General features: G+C 45.3%; 1 protein-coding gene and 1 long non-coding RNA gene across 5 annotated transcripts in view; one reads left to right on the top strand and one right to left on the bottom strand.

Annotated features, from left to right (window-relative positions):
- The window catches only part of LOC134965863 (uncharacterized), a 153,485-nt gene that overhangs the window by 115,055 nt on the left and 18,681 nt on the right, over positions 1-19,749 (bottom strand). The window lies entirely within an intron of this gene.
- On the top strand, positions 12,095-12,867 carry LOC134965865 (uncharacterized). Its single transcript, XR_010188525.1, has 3 exons — positions 12,095-12,263; positions 12,337-12,455; positions 12,684-12,867. It is a non-coding gene; the product is annotated as an uncharacterized LOC134965865 (long non-coding RNA).

The following is a 19,749-nucleotide window of genomic DNA, read 5'->3' as shown; positions in this document are numbered from 1 at the left end:
ATATAGCTCTACACTGTCTAGGTCAACACCATATGGTTGACATGCTTTAGGTTGACAGGTATAAAAGATCATGAGGTTCAAAAGTTCGACATGTCAGTGATCAACACAATTGGTTGACACATTTTTTTTGCGGGGGGGGTCACATGTTTTTCCAACATTTCCTTCATTTACTGTCCTCGTGGACTGCGATTCGGAGTAACCTGTGGTGAGCAAAGCGGCCCGAGCCACCTTGCCCATAGCGTGGTGAGTGAAGCGTGCCCGCAACGTTACACGTTTGTACTGATGTTTGTCACATAACATGAAATATACAAGATTTGGCCCCACCGAAAAACAAAAAATATTTTGACCATTTTTGTGTCGACTATTGTCATGTCGACCTTTTCACCCTGTCAATCTTTTGTACCTGTCGAACATATGTGGTTGACCTATTGACTGTCTACACAGACAGTGTAGATATACAGGGTGATTCAAAAGTCGCAGTACACCCTTTTGATTTCAAAAACTGCAGAAAATGGGAAAAGTGAATACTGCAGTAAGGTACGGGTGAGGTGGGCTATCTTGAACATGGGCGCCATCTTGAAATCAGCCATCTTGAATCTAAGTCAGTTTACCCATTTCCTGCACAGTTTTTGAAACAAAAGGGTGTACTGTGACTTTTGAATCACCCTATACAATACTGCACCCACTACCGATGTGTCCTACCTTTTCACTTTTGCTGCCCACTGTAATATGCAGCCCAGCACATGCTGAGCTACAGTAATCTCCTATACAGTATACTGCAGCGGGTAGTAGTAGGTATATTGCAGCGGCCAACAGTAGTAGACAGGTAAGAAGTGTTACGGGACTGGGGGTGGTGCTGACAGTAAGGGGAGGGCCCAAGAATTGTGGGTGGGCCAGCCTGCATTAAGTGTCCCTGGTCCCCTGAAGGCTTAAGCTGGCCCTGCATCAGATTTGTGCTTACTGTATTTTACGTGGCACAGTTGTATTATTTTCAATAACAATGATATTTGTGTTACATAGAAACATTTTTCCCCACACATGGTTTGGTTTAAGTTAAAGGCAGCAAACGAAAATCTGACCAAGATCCCAGGGGTTGGTGCTCTGTGGCCACCAACTAAGCTGTCAAATCTGAACTTGATGATGGACCCGGATCTGGTGCTAAAGGTGCTGGGTGAGCTGTTTGTGTAAACAAAAGCCGGGCGAGCCCAATGAAAGTCCTTTTCATAGATATATTAAGGACTAGCTGGAGTATCTGGTGTTGCCCGGTATTTTAAGAATGTCTGTTTACAAAAATAAATGTAAATATTAAACACACGGTATAAATAACATTGTAGATAACGGAAAACCCGTGCTTCACTACGGGATGAGGATGGTAAATGAGAATGATAGTTGTTTGTTAATTTACGTTGGTTGGAGATCTAGTATATAGGCATATCTTGCTTTCCTGACGCACTATGTGTAGTGGCCGGACCCCTTTTTGGTCCCCCAAGGGACTCTGCTCTTCCCACTATATAACTCTCAGTCTGTGTCTTCCTGCTGGCTCTATTCCCCTCCTCACATCGTGTCAGTGCCCCTGTCACATGTAGCTTTGTCCTCACTGACACATCACTCATCTCTTGATATACTCTGTGCTGCTGGGGGACCCTGCTCCTCCCACTATATAACTCTCAGTCTGTGTCTTCCTGCTGCCTCCAGTCCCCTCCTCACATCATGTCAGTGCCCCTGTGAAATTATCAATTTTTTGACAGTTTCTTATATAGCGCATCACATTATGTATCTCCTGATATACTCTGTGCTGCTGGGGGACCGTGCTACTTCCACTATATAACTCTCAGTGTGTGGGTTTGTGCTACCTGCATTCCCCTCCTCACATCATGTCACTGGCCCTGTCACATGCAGCCCTGTCCTCACTGACATATCATGCATGTCTTGATATAGTCTGTGCTGCTGGCCCACCCCTAGGGGTGCTAGTGGTGTGTTACCCCCACAGTGTTTGTTCGCAGAGTGTAAGTCATATGTGTAGCAAGTTTGGTGTAAATTGCTGCAGGCATTCCAGAGTTATGCTGTCTGCTGAAATACTCAGTGCTGCTGCCTCACCCCTAGGGGTGTTAGGGGTGTCTTCCCCCCCACAGTGTTTGTTTCCAGATTGTAAGGCATATGTGTTCCAATTTTTGAGTACATTGCTCCAGCAATTCCGGAGTTATGCTCTCTCCTTAAATACTCTGTGCTGCTGTCTGCCCCCTAGGGGTGCTAGGGACTTCAATTTTTTTTTGTTGCCTCCGCCGTGTTTTAATACACTCGTATGTCAAATTTCATGATCTTCGCTTGTAAACTGTGGATTTGTATAGAAAGACAGAGGGACAGAAGGACAAATTTTAATTTTTATATATTAGATGTATTCCAGACAGAATTGATCCTGCACAGCAGGTAAAGACCCAGTTCGTCTATCTGAGGCTGGTGACCCCACGAAGACCAGTACAGTGTTCCGAGAGGGGAGGGGATCACCCCTGGAGGGTTGGGTGACTGTAGCAGATTAACAAAGGTGTCGGAGGAGATGCAGCGTTTAACTCTGAAGTGACCAGGCCAGGAGAGCTGTGACAGGGGAGCATCTGATTGTCTCGCCCGGTCATGTAACCAATTCCAAGATGGCGGCACCGCCGTCAGTCCCAAGCCAGGACCCGACCGCAGAGAGACACCGCCAGCATGCCCGCACACCTGGCAAGTCATCAGCAGCCCACTCCACTCCTGGAAGACCCCCACCAGAGGACCCGGACAGGTACGTCCTGGCATCCCCGGCCAGAGTTACCCCGGGCCATGACACAAGCCAGTAATGACCTCCAATAATGCACAATGTCCAGCTCTTGAAGCTCATTTAAGTAGTATAGCTGGTGTAATGGTTAGCATTACGGCCTCAGAACATTGATGTCATGAGTTCAATTCCAACCACGGCCCTAATTGTGTGGAGTTTGTATATTCCCCCTGAGCTTGCGTGGGTTTCTTCCCACAATCTGAAAGGTTAATTGGCTCCCAACAAAAATTAACCTTAGTGTGTATGTGTTTGGGGCAGACTTTATGGGCCAAGTGGTTCTTATCAGCCATCAAATTTTATGATTCTATGAAGTATCTTGTCCCGCACCACAAAATCTCATTATTTATCTAGAGATAAGTAGGGCCTTTCCTGCACTTACCCAGCACTGAGCAAGACTGGTACCAGACTGCCAGGATTATCCCCATACAGGGAGAAATGATGTTCACCATACCACAGCTTGCTATATATCAGCGCTATACCCTACTCTCACTGGGATATGTGGCCGTATGTACAGTAGAAGCATGAGATCGTAAATCTGTGCGGTCTGGTTTGTAGCCTCATTAATGACCCCTAGTGTCAGGTGTTGGTAATACAGGCATGACATTCTGTGCATACAGCAAGGTAAGGTAATTTTCAATGGGTGATCAATCACATGATGTAGGAAGGTCAGCGTGGGGTTCGTGAAAGTCCTATGAATAAGGATGGGATGTATCAAAACATAAAATGCAGTAAAAGCTCAAAATCCGGCCGTATACATGCAATTAATGACTGTATGTATTAAAAAGGTCAGATTATGAAAATAGAATAGGAAGCATAACTATCTGTTGCTTATCCGAGATAGTCCGTGCCATCTATAAATGGCATTGTCTATAGAAGCCTATGGGTTTATTATCGTATGAAGTCTTCAGGGAGGGAACCGCAGCATCCTTCTTCATCCCCCGCAGCTTCAGAAACAAGAAATCAATCCCTTGCCAGGACAGGTCTGTACCAGAAGAGCTGTCCCAGCGGGGTAGATATTGCTGGATATAATGGGGTCTATTTACTAATTCTTGGATGGAGATAAAGTAGATGGAGATAAAGTAACAGCCAATCAGCTCTTAACTGTCATTTTTCAAACATAGCCTGTAACATGGCAGTTAGGAGCTGATCCGGTGGCACTTTATCTTCGCCCACTTTATTTTCATCCACTTTATCTCGGTTCAAGGCTTAGAAAATAGACCCCAAAACAACCATGTTATGTCATATAGATTTGTAGTCTTTACAGAGTAAAGGTCCACACACACGGTGAGATTCGGGCTATGCACGTTTCTCACTATGCGACAGGAACTAGGTCGGTATCACAGGCATATAATGCGATACTGGCTTTGTCTGATTTTGGCTAAGTGACAATTTTGACTATCTTTAACATGAGAGAGTGAAAATTTACTTGCCTGCACAGTCCAATTTTGCTTGCGATTCCGATCCCGCTGGACCGCGCATCGGCATCGCAAGCTGTGTACACAAGGTGCAATATGCACTTACTTTCCTTATGATTTTTACTATATTGTCAAAATTGTAAGAAAAGTTAAGTGCATATCACACCGTGTGTATGAACCTTTAGTTAGTTTGTATAGTATAGAAAGCTTTGTGTTGCAAGACACAAACTGAGCACAGCAAACCTTAATTGCCCCACTTGTGGCACCTTAAAGTCATTATTATTATTATTATTATTATTATTAGTAGTAGTAGTAGTAGTAGTAGTAGTAGTAGTAGTAGTAGTAGTATTTCTCCTGTAACTATTTCTACATCTACTTTCCTGTTCATTGAGCTAGCTGTCTCCCAAAGACATTTTACTGTAAAAATGAATTCATATAAATGTAGATTTAGGTTGTTAATGTTACGTTAAAAAAATAAATAAAAATAAAAAATATCTCCTATATAATATCCCAGATCTGTGATTTTGTGATTCATTTGCTAAGGCTGGGTGGAGTCACAACACTGGGCGGAGTTAGTCAAATGAGTCACAGATCTGGCCAAATCTACAGGAGACTAGGAGCAGAAGCAGATAGTATGGGCATGGCACAGGCAGGGGTGCATACCTCCCAGCTTTCTTCAGGAGCATTCTTCAGGCAGAAGGAGGGACACACACTCGACGAAAAGGGGGCGTGGCTTCACGGGAGGGCCCCTGTTTTCGTCAATGATGGGGCATGCCCAGCGCTCTGTGAGCTGCTGACATGCCCCCAGGGGCTGATTATGAGTCCGGGGGGCCCAGGGCACTTGTGACAGGGGAGCCCTATCTCATTGCTGTGCCTGCTGTGAGTTGGGGGCGTGGCCTAATCGCGGGACGCGAGGCCACGCCCCTTCCGCAAATTCCATTTGTTGTTTTTTTTACATGGAATTTTGGCCCCTCTGCTAGGGCTACATCCAGAGGGGGTGGTCGCTCCCCCCTACACACCCGCACAGGCAGAAGAAAGCAGGGAGACTGCTGCCTCCCTGCAACACCACAGACCAGCCAACACGCAGCAGTGTGTGCTGACTGTAACACAATGCTGCCGTTGTTGCTGGCAGGACTGGGGGGGGGGGAGCTTCTGAGCTGGGACAGGGCTACTCGAGCCGGGGGGCCCCCTAAAACTGTGCAGCCAACGGTACGTACCCCCTGCCCCCCACCCCCTTAATCCGGCTCTGCTCCTGGAACCCCCCCTTAATCCATACCCCCTGATGCCCCCTCTCCCTCTGTCTCCACTATTCACCGCTGCTCTGCTAAGCAGAACAGCGAGTACAGGAGCTTTCCAACTGACCCCCCCGTTACCGCGGGACACTGCGACTCACTGGTGGGACAGCGGGACAGACCCCAAAAAAAGGGACTGTCCCGCAAAAATCGGGACATTTGGGAGGTATGGGGGTGTGTGAGGGGGTTTGCCGTACAGACAGACCGGCACCGGCTCACTGTGTGCTTGACCCCCACTCCCCTCTCTGGCGCGGAGGAGCGTCACTTTCTAGCACACTCCACGCTTCTTAGCTGCAGTTTTGTGGGGCACCTGCCGCTGTGCAGGTTCCGTACTGCCTCTGTTATCTCCAGCCCCGGCAACCCCACCGCTAGCTGCAGCGCTGCCGCCCGCAGTGAGGTGCGCCCAGCTCCTTCACACACTTTAGCCGGCGGGTAACGCTGCAGAAGTCCGTGCTGCTTGCAAGCTCCGACCCCCTCCTCCCTCCAGCCGCAGCATCTCCTGGGGGCTAACCAGTCACTCCCAGTCTCCCCTTACCACAGTGCCCGGCAGCTGCACAAGGTCTGCGGTGTGTGACTGAGGAGGGGGGGAGGGATGCGGACGGGCAGAGGAAGCAGGACTCCAGCCTAAGAGAGTCAGCCATGCCAAGTCTCCACCAGCAGCAGATCCCAACAGGTTCGAGTGGAACAGCAGCAGCCAGCAGCAGTGACTCCGGTAAGACACATCTGTCAGTCACCACTGTTTTGTCCCTAATACCAATCTCTCCCGTGCCCTGTGTTCTGTCATGTCCCTGTCACCCCTGGCCTTGCCCTGCCACCCTTATACTGGCCCTGTCACCATTAGCCTGGCCCTTTCACCCTTATGCTGGCCCTGTCACCCTTATGCTGGCCCTGTTACCCTTATGCTGGCCCTGTTACCCCTATCCTGGCCCTGTTACCCCTGTGCTTGCACTGTCAATCCTATACTGGCCCTGTCACCCCTGTCCTGTTCCTGCCACCCCTACCCTGGCCTGTCACCCCTATCCTGTCCCTGTCATTTCTGTCCTGGCCCCGTCACCACTTTTCTGACCCTGTCACCCCTGTCCTGGCCCCGTCAACCCTGTTCTGACCCTGTCACCCCTGTCCTGGCCCTGTTACTGCATACCCTCCAACTACCTTTTTGGCAGGTACAGTACCCGCAGCGCCTCCAGACCTCTCCCCAATGCACCACACCTCGGCACCTTCCCCTCCACCACATGCGGCACTCCACCCCTCCCCCACACGCTTTGCCTCCAGACCCCCTACACCACCCGCGGCTCCCACTCCTCTGCCCCTTCACCACCCACAGCACCTCCAGGCCCCCTCCACCATCCACCCCCTTTATATGTCTCCCCCCACACCTGCCCCTCTCCACCCGCAGCATCTGCAGACACCCTCCTCCATCCATGGTCCCCCCACTCACCCACCCCTCCCCCACCAATGGCACCACCGCACCTGCCCCTCCACCACCAGCAACACCTCCGGACCTCCTTCCCTATGCGCTGCACCACCCGTACCTGCCCCTCCCCTACCCATGGCGCCTGCTGACCCCTACCCCAACCCCTGCACTCCCGCCCCTTCCCATCCCACAGCACCTCCGGAACCCTTCACCCATCCACAACATCCCCACACCTGCCCCTCTCCCACCATGGCACCCCTACCCCTCCCCCACCTGCAGTGCCTCCGGACCCCTCCCCAATCTGCATCCCCCACTCCTCTGCCCCTCCCCCACCCACAGCACCTCCCTACTCTTCCCCATCCGGGCCCCACCCCCACTTTTGCCCCCCCTCCACCTGCAGCACCTACAGACACCATCCGCAGTCCCCACCGCACCCGCTACATTCTGTACATCGTGCCCTACAGGTGCTGTTCACGCCGTCGCAAGGGGCTGCGCCTCCTTCACCATCGCACGCCCTTTCATTGTGCAATATTTAACCACTAACAAAGGAATGCAGGTAATACTTTATATAATACAAATATTGAACCCCAGAAAGGCATGCAAGGGTTAAGGGGGCGTAGCCCCTTGCGACGGTGTGAAGAGTGCCCGTAGGGCGCGATGAAGCACCTAGTATATATATATATATATATAACAGTGAACCCGAATAAAAATATACTGAATTTACAAGTGACTTCAGAGACTAATTTCTGGGCGTGAGTGCACCTTCCACCTAGGTGGTTGTTGTGGTATATTGGTGGCCTCTCTGGTCATTAGGAGCACCCGCCGTCGTTATTACTTTTGATGAGAGTGCAGGATCTTCCAAGACTACATTTGTTCGAACTACTATACGCAGTTCCTACTTCCTGACACCCATCCAACATACCGGATTGGACTTCCTCACCGATCACCACCTTTATTTCCGGGAACCTTACATGTTTTGTTTGTCATGTTTAGTATGTTATTAATCTAATTGCTATACCTGTTTGAGTTTTCCAGTCTAAAGAGTGTTATGACTCAGAGCGGGGTATATTTGTTGGATGATGGCCTACTGGCCAAAGCTGAAACTGGTATAGTTTCATTTACGGATGAGGACACTGAAAAATTACTATTCGATAAATTAGAGTTTGAGGCCTTACCAGCCGAAACCCCTGTGGATTTGTTTTACAAAGTGCTTAAACACAGACAAAAAGAGGTTGATTTGACTTTACATGGTCAATTTTTGTCGGAATACCTCAGGAGAAAACAAATCCCCCGGGGTTTCCGTATCTCTAACGTTCCAACATTGGGTAGAAACAACCCTGTCTTCTGCAGCCGGTGGTGTGGAGTATTGAACAAATGTTCGCTTGACCTCATGACCCTGGTAGTGGAGGAAGTTGGCATTGAGTTAAAGAAATTATCCACTGAAGTGGATATTACCATCAAATCTCACACCACCGTGCTGCAGAATGACAAAACCCAAAATTGGATCGAACGTCTACAGACACAGGTGGACACTTATAAACGTGATCTAATTTCTTTTAAACGAAAAAAATTGTCCACTGTAACTAACGACTACCAAACGCATACTGTATACCGCTGGTTACTTGGAAACAATACTAGTGAACGTCAGAATAGACAATACACTAGGCGAAGGGCCCAACCTTTTGCCCATGAATTTGTTTCCTCCGCCTCTACCTCAGACACCGATTATTACGAAGGGAACAACGACTCCACTCGTTTTTTAGATCGAGGAGGAGAGGCCTCCTCTACCCGTTCCAGGGTTCTCAGAAGCGGCACAGACCGCACCCGAGGAGAGGGGGGTACCAAGAGAAGAGGGAGGAGGAGACAGTAGGTGACAATGTCTTTAATCTATCTAGCGTAGAACTGAGTCCAGCGGAAACTAAACTTCTTGCCCGAGGTTTATCTTTCGTCCCCACATGCAGAATTAATTCATTCCAACAAACTATAGATCAGTATAAATTTGGCCGCTCCCTCCGTCTGCGGGAGTTCTTTGCTAACAAATCCACTAACAAAGAGATACCTCAATTCAGACCCAAATCGACATTCGATCCTCCATCCTCCAATCCCAGCATCAAAACTTATTTACGGTTAGTCCAAAGAGACTCTGAGAGCTCACCCCCCAAAAGGATGTTTGATAACCTGTCCATAGCCGAGAGGAAAGCATTAAAAACTTTAAAGGATTCTCCCCATATAGTCATCCGCCCGGCGGATAAGGGAGGAGCAATAGTCGTCCAAGATTGGACTGACTATGACATGGAGATCAACCGACAATTAGCAGATGACATGACCTATCAGAAATTAACCACCAATCCGGTTCCTAAAATTAAATCTAAAATCGATCAATTTCTGAAGTTAGGTTTTGAGCAGGGCTACATAAGTGAAGACACATTAAAATATTTGACCATCAATTCACCCAGGTGTCCCATCCTATACACTCTGCCCAAAATTCATAAGACATTAGTTCACCCTCCCGGCAGACCCATTATTGCCGCGGAAGGCTCTCTGTTACAGCCAATTGCTGTCTTTATTGACAGTATCCTACAGCCTTTGGTATTAAAAACTGATAGCTATTTAAAGGACACTGGGGATTTCCTCACACATCTACGGACATTTACCCATCTTAGTGAAGGCACTCTTCTGGCCACTATGGATGTGGGGTCCCTTTATACCGTTATACCACACCACTTAGGTTTGGATGTTATACGTCAATTTCTTTCCAACAGCCCCTGCAAAGATTACCCCACTGAGTTTGTGTTGGAACTGACCTCATTGGTTCTTACGTGCAACCACTTTATGTATAAAAATGATTATTTTCTTCAAATCGCCGGAACCGCGATGGGGTCGAATTTGGCCCCCGCCTACGCTAATCTGTTCATGGCGCACTATGAACATACGTACCTGTTACCTAGGTATGGGCACAAGATTGCCTTCTTTAAACGGTACATTGATGACGTCTTCTTGCTGTGGGAGGGCACCGAGTCTGAGTTTCTTGACATGGTGAACCAATTGAATGCTTTGGATAATCCTATCAAGTTCACATACACAGTATCGGCCACTAACATCACTTTCCTGGATGTCAGTATCACCAGAAATGGTGACCGACTGGACACCTCGTTGTACCGTAAACCCACTGACCGCAATCTGACCTTGCATGCTAGCAGCCATCATCCCCCAGCCCTCAAAGAAGGATTGCCCATATCCCAGTACCTCAGAGCCATGAGGATCAATTCCAACGCAGCACTCAAAGATCAACAATGTAACGAGATCACCTCTCGCTTTCTGGAGCGAGGGTACACTAGCAGTGTACTTACTCGCTGTCTCAATAAAGCGAACAGCATTTTTCATGGACAACAGGTTAAAAACCCCATTCGTAACAATCGGATGATTTGTTCCACTCAGTATGATGGTTCCACAAGTGCAACCAGAAAGGCCCTACGGAAACATTGGCCAATAATAGCCACCGACAACAGTTTGCCTTTTCTTAAAACACCTGCTCCTATGGTTGCACAAAACGAGGGGCCAACCTAAAGCAATTACTAATGAGACCCACGATTTTCCCTGAACAGAACACATCTCAAATCCAGCTTATGCAAGCCAAACCTGGCAGTTTTTCCTGCGGGGGATGCACAACGTGCAGATCTATGATCACTGGTCCTTTTTTGTATCACCCACACACAGGGAAAAAAATCTTTATCAGATATCATCTCCACTGTCGACTGGATCATGTCGTCTACCTTCTAAAGTGCCCATGTGGGTTATGTTATGTCGGACTAACCGCGCGTCCCTTTCGCGACAGGATGGCAAACCATCGGTCATCCATACACACGGCCCTCAATGTGGGCTTTTCTGACAAACCGGTAGCACGGCACTTTTTGTCAGTTAGACATCAAGTATCTGCCCTGAAGTGTCAGCTGATTGACTGGGTGCCGCCACCTGTTAGTGGAGGCGATCGCACCTTGTTACTTAAACAGAAGGAAAGCTTTTGGATACACAAACTCAATACAGTGTCACCAAAGGGCCTCAATGAGGCCAACCCCCTTAATATTTTTCTTTAGAATTTTATTTTGCCATAGTTGATTGGATACCTTGGAACACACTTTGTATGTTTCAGGGACATAGGGCACTGTGATACAATCAGCACATACAGGCTGGGTTTCGATTTGTGTTTTATATGTTTTATATGTTCTATGTTCTATGTTTTATTTTTTTCATTTTTGTATGTTCTTTTTATGTATATAGATTAAGAAAGTAAGGACAGTTATTTATACGTCCTTGCTTATGTTTTTTATATATATTTTTCTGTTGTTTCCCGGAGCCTTCCCAGGTCCTATACTAGTCACGAGGGTCCACCAATTTCAATGACCACACCACCCACTATTCCCTTTTATTATTTAAAATCTTTTACTACATTATACCAATGTATTACTATAAAGATATTACACTCACATCAGTATTCAATTTGCCTTTGTTGATCAGATATATGTTAGTTTGTATGCGTAGGGTGAGTTGTGGTCATTTGATCTGGTGCCCTCTTATGTCATTTTTGACATTTCATATTATGGATCATTATTTACATTTGCACTCTTTTTCTTCTGTGGTGATTGACAGGCTACACATAGGTTAATCCAGGATTATACGTGAGGAGACCTCCGGTATACCTCCGAGTCCCTGTGAGCTATGAGTGAACCTGTACATTGATGATTCCACCTGGGGGAGTGTTCATTCTCTTAGAACACCCCCCTCTAGGTTGTACACCTCCTTTAAACATTAGCCAGTGGATAAGCCTAATTACGGTTCTTTCCGCGAGTGGAACGCAGAGACTTCCGGCCAGCGCCACTTCCGCGGAATGGAACGCATGGTGTTCCGGTCGGTGGAACGCAAAAGACGCGTCTCCGGCAGTTGCCCTTCCAAATCGTTAAAATACACTCATTTAAGTAGCCGTGCGTTAGCGATAGCCACTGCCTGTCCTGTGAACCCTGTAACTTTTTTCCCAGTTGGTCTGAGTTAGTTATCTGAGAGGTGATCAGTTAATGAGAGACTGGGTTTATACTAATCTCCCTAATTGGCACTTCCTGTGGTTGATCCTTAAATAGTGCTCAGCTGAGGCTGAACTTTATGCAGCTTCCATTTGGCTCTGGACACTTGAGCAGTGAGTATGGTTCTCCTGCAGCTCCCTTCTGACACATGATTACGGTTGGTGATTATTTTTTCCTGTTGTGCCTCCTTACAGACTGAGTGTCTGACACATGTACAGAGCCCACAAGCTGCCATGAGCTATTTCTACATGTAACTAGGTATGATCTTTTCCAAAATGACGTTGTTAGTGTATTTTCTTATGGTGTAGTTACTCTGTTATTTATCTAATAGGTGACTACGCCTTGCAGCTTCCCCTACGTTATAGGCTTTTTAACTTCATTATGTGATCAGGCATGTTGCCAACTTTGAAGGCCATTCCACACATCTGAGTGATCTGGCTTGCCGTCCAGGTAATCATTTGCCTATCTAAACAGATAGTCCTAACGGTGGAGGTGTCTCTTTCATCACACGTGGATTATTTCCAAGTATCTCTTTTTTACATATATAAAAAAACAGCTTTTTAATACGTTTTCTGGTTTTTGTGACAGTCTTCAGGGCCTGGGAGGCACTGGTGGTGTTGGTGTTGAATAAATCTGGGTTCTTATACATATTAATTGTAACTGTTTCTGATTGTATAGGTGATTTAAGTGCCAATCTTGATAAAGGTCCGCATAAGGACCGAAACGTCGATGAAATACGGCATCAACAGTGAACCCGAATAAAAATATACTGAATTTACAAGTGACTTCAGAGACTAATTTCTGGGCGTGAGTGCACCTTCCACCTAGGTGGTTGTTGTGGTATATATATATATATATATATATATATGTGTGTGTGTATATATATATTTTTTTTTTTTTTCCAGAGACCTGTATTTAAACATTGCTAACATTATTATATTCCCTTTATTTTATTTATTTAGATAAAAACAAAACAACATGAATTTATAATGACAAATACTCAGGTTCTTCAGTTTCTCCTGGGAGGTGGAGCCTGAGACTGCTATGGAAACAGCCCAGATTACAGGATCAGGTTTGTAAGGATGGAATGCAGACAGCAGGACACAAAGCATTTCTAGTAGGAACGCAGGAACCGCAGTCTGGCAGACATGGGGGGTCCGGGCAAAGTCCTGTATCATTTATGATGACCACTAGAAACAAATTAGACAATGAATGTAACATGAAACAGTATAAGATATATATATATATATATATATATATATATATATATATAGTGATAGTGTAACTTTAATCAAGCGTGTAACTTTAATCATGAAGGACTTCCTGGTAAACTACACGTTTAGTCTTTCCTTCAGGCTGGAGAATGGCCGAGCTGTCAGAGCAGCCGACTCTGGAACAGGGAACACACAACTGGCCATGGGAGAAGCCGTCACTCCTCAGATCCACACCAGACACTTTCACACTCTGCCCCTGAGCTTTGTTATTGGTCATGGCGTAACAGACCGTTACCGGGAACTGTAGCCGTTTCCACTGGAAGTGGTTGTCTAAAGGGATCAGAGGAATTCTCGGAATGGAGACAGTTTCGGGTGGATGCTAAAGAAGCTCCTAACAATCCTCCAATTTAATATGAAACAAAAGTCGCCAGAATGTCGGTAAAAGAATCATTCTAAAATGATTGTATTTAAACCCAGATTAACATGCTGCTAGAAATATATACCGCTACTCAGGAACTTAATTTAGTAACGTTTCTATGCAAAAACCAAATTATTATTATTATTATCCTTTATTTATATGGCGCCACAAGGGTTCCGTAGCGCCCAATTACAGAGTACATAAATAATCAAACAGGAAAACAGCAACTTACAGTTGATGACAGTATAGGACAAGTACAGGGGTGGTCATTCCGAGTTGTTCGCTCGTTAAATTTTTCCGCATCGCAGCGATTTTCCGCTTAGTGCACATGCGCAATGTTCGCACTGCGACTGCGCCAAGTAAATTTGCTATGCAGTTAGGTATTTTACTCACGGCTTTTTCTTCGTTCAGGCGATCGTAGTGTGATTGACAGGAAGTGGGTGTTTCTGGGCGGAAACTGGCCGTTTTATGGGTGTGTGCGAAAAAACGCTACCGTTTCTGGGAAAAACGCAGGAGTGGCTGAAGAAACGGAGGAGTGTCTGGGCGAACGCTGGGTGTGTTTGTGACGTCAAACCAGGAACGACAAGCACTGAACTGATCGCAGATGCCGAGTAAGTGTGGAGCTACTCAGAAACAGCTAAGAAGTGTCTATTCGCAATTCTGCTAATCTTTCGTTCGCAATTTTACTATGCTAAGATTCACTCCCAGTAGGCGGCGGCTTAGCGTGTGCAAAGCTGCTAAAAGCAGCTAGCGAGCGAACAACTCGGAATGAAGGCCAGGGTAAATAAACATAGTTACATCAGCAGATGACACTGGGATAAGTATCAGGTGGCAGAAGACTGCTGGATGTGGTGCAGTTGAAGAATATTAAAGTAAGACAAATGATAAGCACATGACGGAAGAGGGCCCTGCTCGTGAGAACTTACATTCTAAAATGTAAGTCTTATCTGGATTAAGAGATAATGAAGAATTTATTAAAAAAAACTTTTCATCTCTTTTCACCCCTTTGGGAACGGACTTTTGAAAAATCCTTTCTTAGTGGGTGCCCACAAATGTCCTAGGGGGTCATTCTGACCTGATTGCTCGCTGCAGTTCTTCGCACTGCAGCGATTAGGTCAGAACTGCGCATGCGCTGGCGCCGCAGTGCGCATGTGCTGGCGCCGCAGTGCGCCAGCGTATGGCTGACAGCCAACGGCTGTCATTGTCTTGCGATCGCCTCTGCCTGATTGACAGGCAGAGGCGGTCACTAAGTGTGAGGAGTGGCACGGCGGCGTTTGGCTGCCATTTTGTGGGCGCGGTCCGGCCAAAGCAGGTGTGGCTGGACCCTGTGCTGGCCGTCCCCCCGCATGTCAGGGACGATGATCATAGCTGTGCTAAATTTAGCACAGCTGCGATCAGGTTGGAATGACCCCCCCCTTAGTCCTCCTGGGATTTCGTGATGAGTCAGGGAGTCAGTCAGGGTATTTGGATTTTATATATGGAGATAATTAAATAATATATTACAATATTATATTACCTGCATCACACAACTGATCCTGATCAGTGTCACCATAAACCAGAGCGCTCTTATATATCACAGTATAATCAGCACAATGATGTGTGGGTTACTATGTGGGGTCTCAGAAAGGAGCAAGTATCTTTTTTATAATAACTGTATATGAAAAGAATAAACCAGGACATAGAATAGCTGCATAAAAAGTGTAGATAAATGTCTTATTTAATCATACTATGCTTTATCTGTATTCTCACCTGGAGGAATGGCAGCGCTGCCTGAGAGGCCGACGTAATATACCATACATAGGCTGACCACTGTAAGGGGAAATAATATACAGGAGAAGGAGATATTTACTATTCATAGTACTGACAGCTGCGGTCACTTATATACATTATGTACAGGGTCCATAAACCTAAATTGTTATGTACTATAGGGTGGTACCCATCAAAGCTCGGAGAGAGATAAAATTGTGAGTGCTAGCTAATCAGCCGTACCTTCCAACTGTCCCATTTTTCTGGGATTGCCCCATTGTCCCACCCAAGAGCCACAGTGTCCCATGGTAAAGGGGGAGTTGTGTGTGTGGGGGCGGGGGGGGGGGCACTATAATCGCTGCTCTGCTATCCTCATGGCATTTATACACAGTGAAGGGATAGCCTGGGCCATACCCCCTTTGGCATGCACAGGATCCCATTTCCTCACCAACTATGTTGGGAGATATACTTTATAACTCACAATTTTATCTCTCTCCAAGCTTTTATATTAAAAAAAATATCTGTAATGTCCACGTCTAATGTGTGCATGTATACATCCCTGTAGCAATGAGGATTGCTGATACTCAAGCCCAAGTGATGCATTTAGTATGAGTAGTTTTGTAGCATGTTATTGAGTAACCCCCTCTCCTTAGGACCTCGGTGTCTATCTTCTCAGGTATGTAAGGCCACATTTCTTGGACTCCATGTGGTAAAGGAACAAGCAGCACAGCGGGATAAACTTAATGGGGCTTATGTAGTATGGCCTGAGTTTACCAGAGGTGCGGGATGCCGGCCAATCTCAGACCTTTTTTTTAATAACAGCAGCAGTCAGGGCAGACATCAGTAGTGTTTTGTGGGCACAGCTGTCCAAGATCTGGCCTTTCTGACAGAGAGGGGAGGGCCCTAGCTGCTCCTGGCGTTGACCACCTGCCGTAGTCCGTCTCCATTCATCCCTGTCCTTCCGCCAATATGTTACATTGAAAATCTCCCTCCAAAAATGGCAACCACCTCAGAGGAGACAGTTATTAAAGATACTAGAGGAGGCTCTAGTGCCTTTAATAACGGTCTCCTCTAAGGTGGCAGCCATTTTGGGAGAGACATTTTCAACAGCAACCAGCAGGCGCGAACGGCAGACCCACTGTGGCAGCGGCTGGGGGGCTGACAATGAGCAGAACCCCCTGAAAATGAGCAGAACCCCTGACAACTAGCAGAACCCCTTGAGAATGAGCAGAACCCTTTGAAAACAAGTAGAAACCCTGACAACCAGCAGAATCCCTTGACAACGAGCAGAACCCCTTGACAACAAGAACCCCTGACAATGAGCAGGTACTGCAATAATTACTATGTAGTCATAGTATGGTCACAAGGGCATTAATTTGGGGGTATAATATGGTGTCAAGACATTACTGTGGGGACTTAGGGGGTAATTCAGACCTAATCGCTGTTGTGTGAATTTGCAAGGCAGCCGATTATCGATCAACTGTGCATGCGTACAGGTCGTAGTGCACATGTAAGAGGCCTAACTGCGAAAAAATCCATAAACTTTTTGATCGCTAGGCATATGCAAGTTCATTGATAGGAAGCAGGCATTTGGGAGTGGTAACTGGCAGTTTTCTGGGAGTCTACTAGGTAAGGATGAGTCGCACAGACACTTGTTTGCATTCAATATTTTTTATGTATGTATAAATGTAATATATGTCCTTTCCCTTATGTTCAATAATCTAAGTATATACCTTTAATCTATTGGGAGGTGCTCCAAGGGATAGCGTAGGTATAGAAATTCAAAGGAAGAAGATTCCCTATACTGGGCACACGCGGACAAGTAAACTTTCTTAAAGTCAAATATCTGTTACGATAGATGACCACAGATTCTAAAATGTAACTTTTAATATTATTACTAAAACATGAGCGAAATATAGTGCATGTGAATTGTGAATAATTGTGAATGAATTTAATAAAGTGAATTAAAAAGCTTAGCCACTGTAATGATGTATTTCTTCACTGTCTCCAATGTTTTAAACAGTGTTTCAGTATTAGTAACAACTAAAGTTGCCAAATGTCTTGTAATGATACATTTGTATCTGGGAGTAAACAACTCCTTCATATAACTTAATGATACCACCACTATTCTAATTTTGACTTCGTGTTTTCAGTGTGCGCATCACTGACTTCAATTTACTGTATTTAAATGGTGGGCCATGATATAATGTTGCCTCCTCTGAGTAATGTATTGATTATTTTGCTGCTTGGGGGATGATGTCCCTGTGCTACTGTCCTAAATAATTATATGGTGCCTTATGTGTTAATTTTCTCCTTGAGCTGCCCTTATTACTGTCTAACAAAAATTTCTCAGACAGATGGGGCTTAATATCATTCTCTACACATATGTGTCGTTGATAATACTCTTTACTATATGGCTGTGAGTCATATTATTGATCCTATATCAACATCACTTGCACATAATGTTTTTCATGCATTTACCATACAGCCACTGCTTTTTATCAGATTCTACTCAACATCTGTTATGCACGTGTGTAGTTTATTGAACAATTTTTGCCAAATAGTTGATATTTGTCCTTAATACTAAAGCAATTGTTTCTTTAATATCGCAACCAAAGTGCTCATTAGGCAATCACCCCTATATATTGTAATATTTCCTTGTATCACATTTACCAAACAGATTGTTTCATAATAGGACAGTTGATTATTCAGTATTGTGTACAGCACATATATTTTCTTTATTTCTAATAGTAAATAGTGCCTGCAAGTTCATCCACACTGTAGCTGGGACCACTATATATCCCCTCAATATTATGCCGCTATTACATTGAGCTTTACAGGGCCGGCACAATGGGATTTTATAAACTTCAGTGCAGCAATATAATCAGCTCCCTCCCGCAGCGTGTATCAGCGGGAACAAGCTACAATGTAGCTGGGACCACAAAGTGTCCCCTCAATGTTTGGCCGCTATTGTATTAGGTGTTATAGGGCCGGCACACTGGGATCTTAATGGAAAGTCCCAGTGCAGCAGCGCCCTCGGTTCCTTCCCACAGCGTGTGTCAGCAGGAAGCCGCTGACCGCGGCTCTCCCGTATGAGACCACACGCGTGGCTGGATATACTGTATAGCGGCCGTCTCCCGTGCGATAAGCACACAGGGGGACCCGCGGCAGCAGCAAATACTCTTGAGGCACAGATTATCTTAACAAGCTGGGCAACAAAAATTGTACAGTGGCTAGGCTAAATATTTAAAAGGACACATGGTAAGTGCGTCCGATCCCTAACGATCGTTTCGCATTTGCTTAATCATAGGAAACCCGATTTCCGGGTTTGAGGAAACTATATCCCCTGTCTCAGTCCTTCATTCGTCAATTACATTGATTGACAGGTCCAATGACCTATCCATATTTTTTAGCCTTAGAATGCAATATTCTGATTATATTTTTCATTGTATTTTAATTACGGATTCCGATATTATATTCTTACAAGCCTAATGGTCTCAGGAAAAATTTCCTTTAATCATGAGGGGTCAGCATATATGTTTCATGGTGATCTATCCACCATTAATTCATTAAACAATTTTTATATATTATCTTCATATTTTTATGGTACAAGAATGAATTAATAGTAGGTTAGCCCATTGTCTGGATATCAAAATTTCAGTGGATGTCAATTATCCCATCTTTTTAAAGTACCTTATACTAAATATTGTGTGAAATCTAATATTACCAATTATTTGTAATGTCCCTATTATTCTCAATTCTGAATATTAATTTAAAACCAATAGGGACATTTGTATGAGTACTTATGCTTTATGCCGCCACATCATCTCCCTTTCTCTTTCCTATCTGATTATTTTTCTTGTTTAGTTGTTTTCTCGAAACCAGTTGTTATATCTTATTTATCTCTTATACTGTGATTAATAGCCATTATGGGAAAGTGATTTATGATTGTTGGTGAATTTCCTGTTCCTGGGAGTGTCAGGAAAAACACAGGCGTGCCAAAGCATTTTCAGGGACGGTGTGTGACGTCAGTTCCGGTCTCAATCAGCACGATTCTATTGCACTGCAGGAATAGATCCTGGGCTACGCACAGACTGGAAAAATCCTTTGATGGTGAGTGAGTAACAAACGGATTTGCAGATGACTGGTGTTTGCAGAGATTTTTGCAAGGCGTACGCAAGCTTGAGTGCGATGGGAATTTTCTTTTTCTGGACCGTAATATGGTGCATGGGGCATAATATAGTGTTGCTCCATATGTGCATAGGAACTATTTAAAAATATAAATAATATATATATATATATATATATATATATATATATATATATACCAGCACTCCAAATTTCTGGGTTCAACTTGACCCGGTGC

Source organism: Pseudophryne corroboree, chromosome 10 (assembly GCF_028390025.1).
Source record: "Pseudophryne corroboree isolate aPseCor3 chromosome 10, aPseCor3.hap2, whole genome shotgun sequence".
NCBI lineage: Eukaryota > Metazoa > Chordata > Amphibia > Anura > Myobatrachidae > Pseudophryne > Pseudophryne corroboree.
The sequence above is the reverse complement of the archived record's forward strand: the minus strand, read 5'-3'. Positions and strand labels throughout refer to the sequence as shown.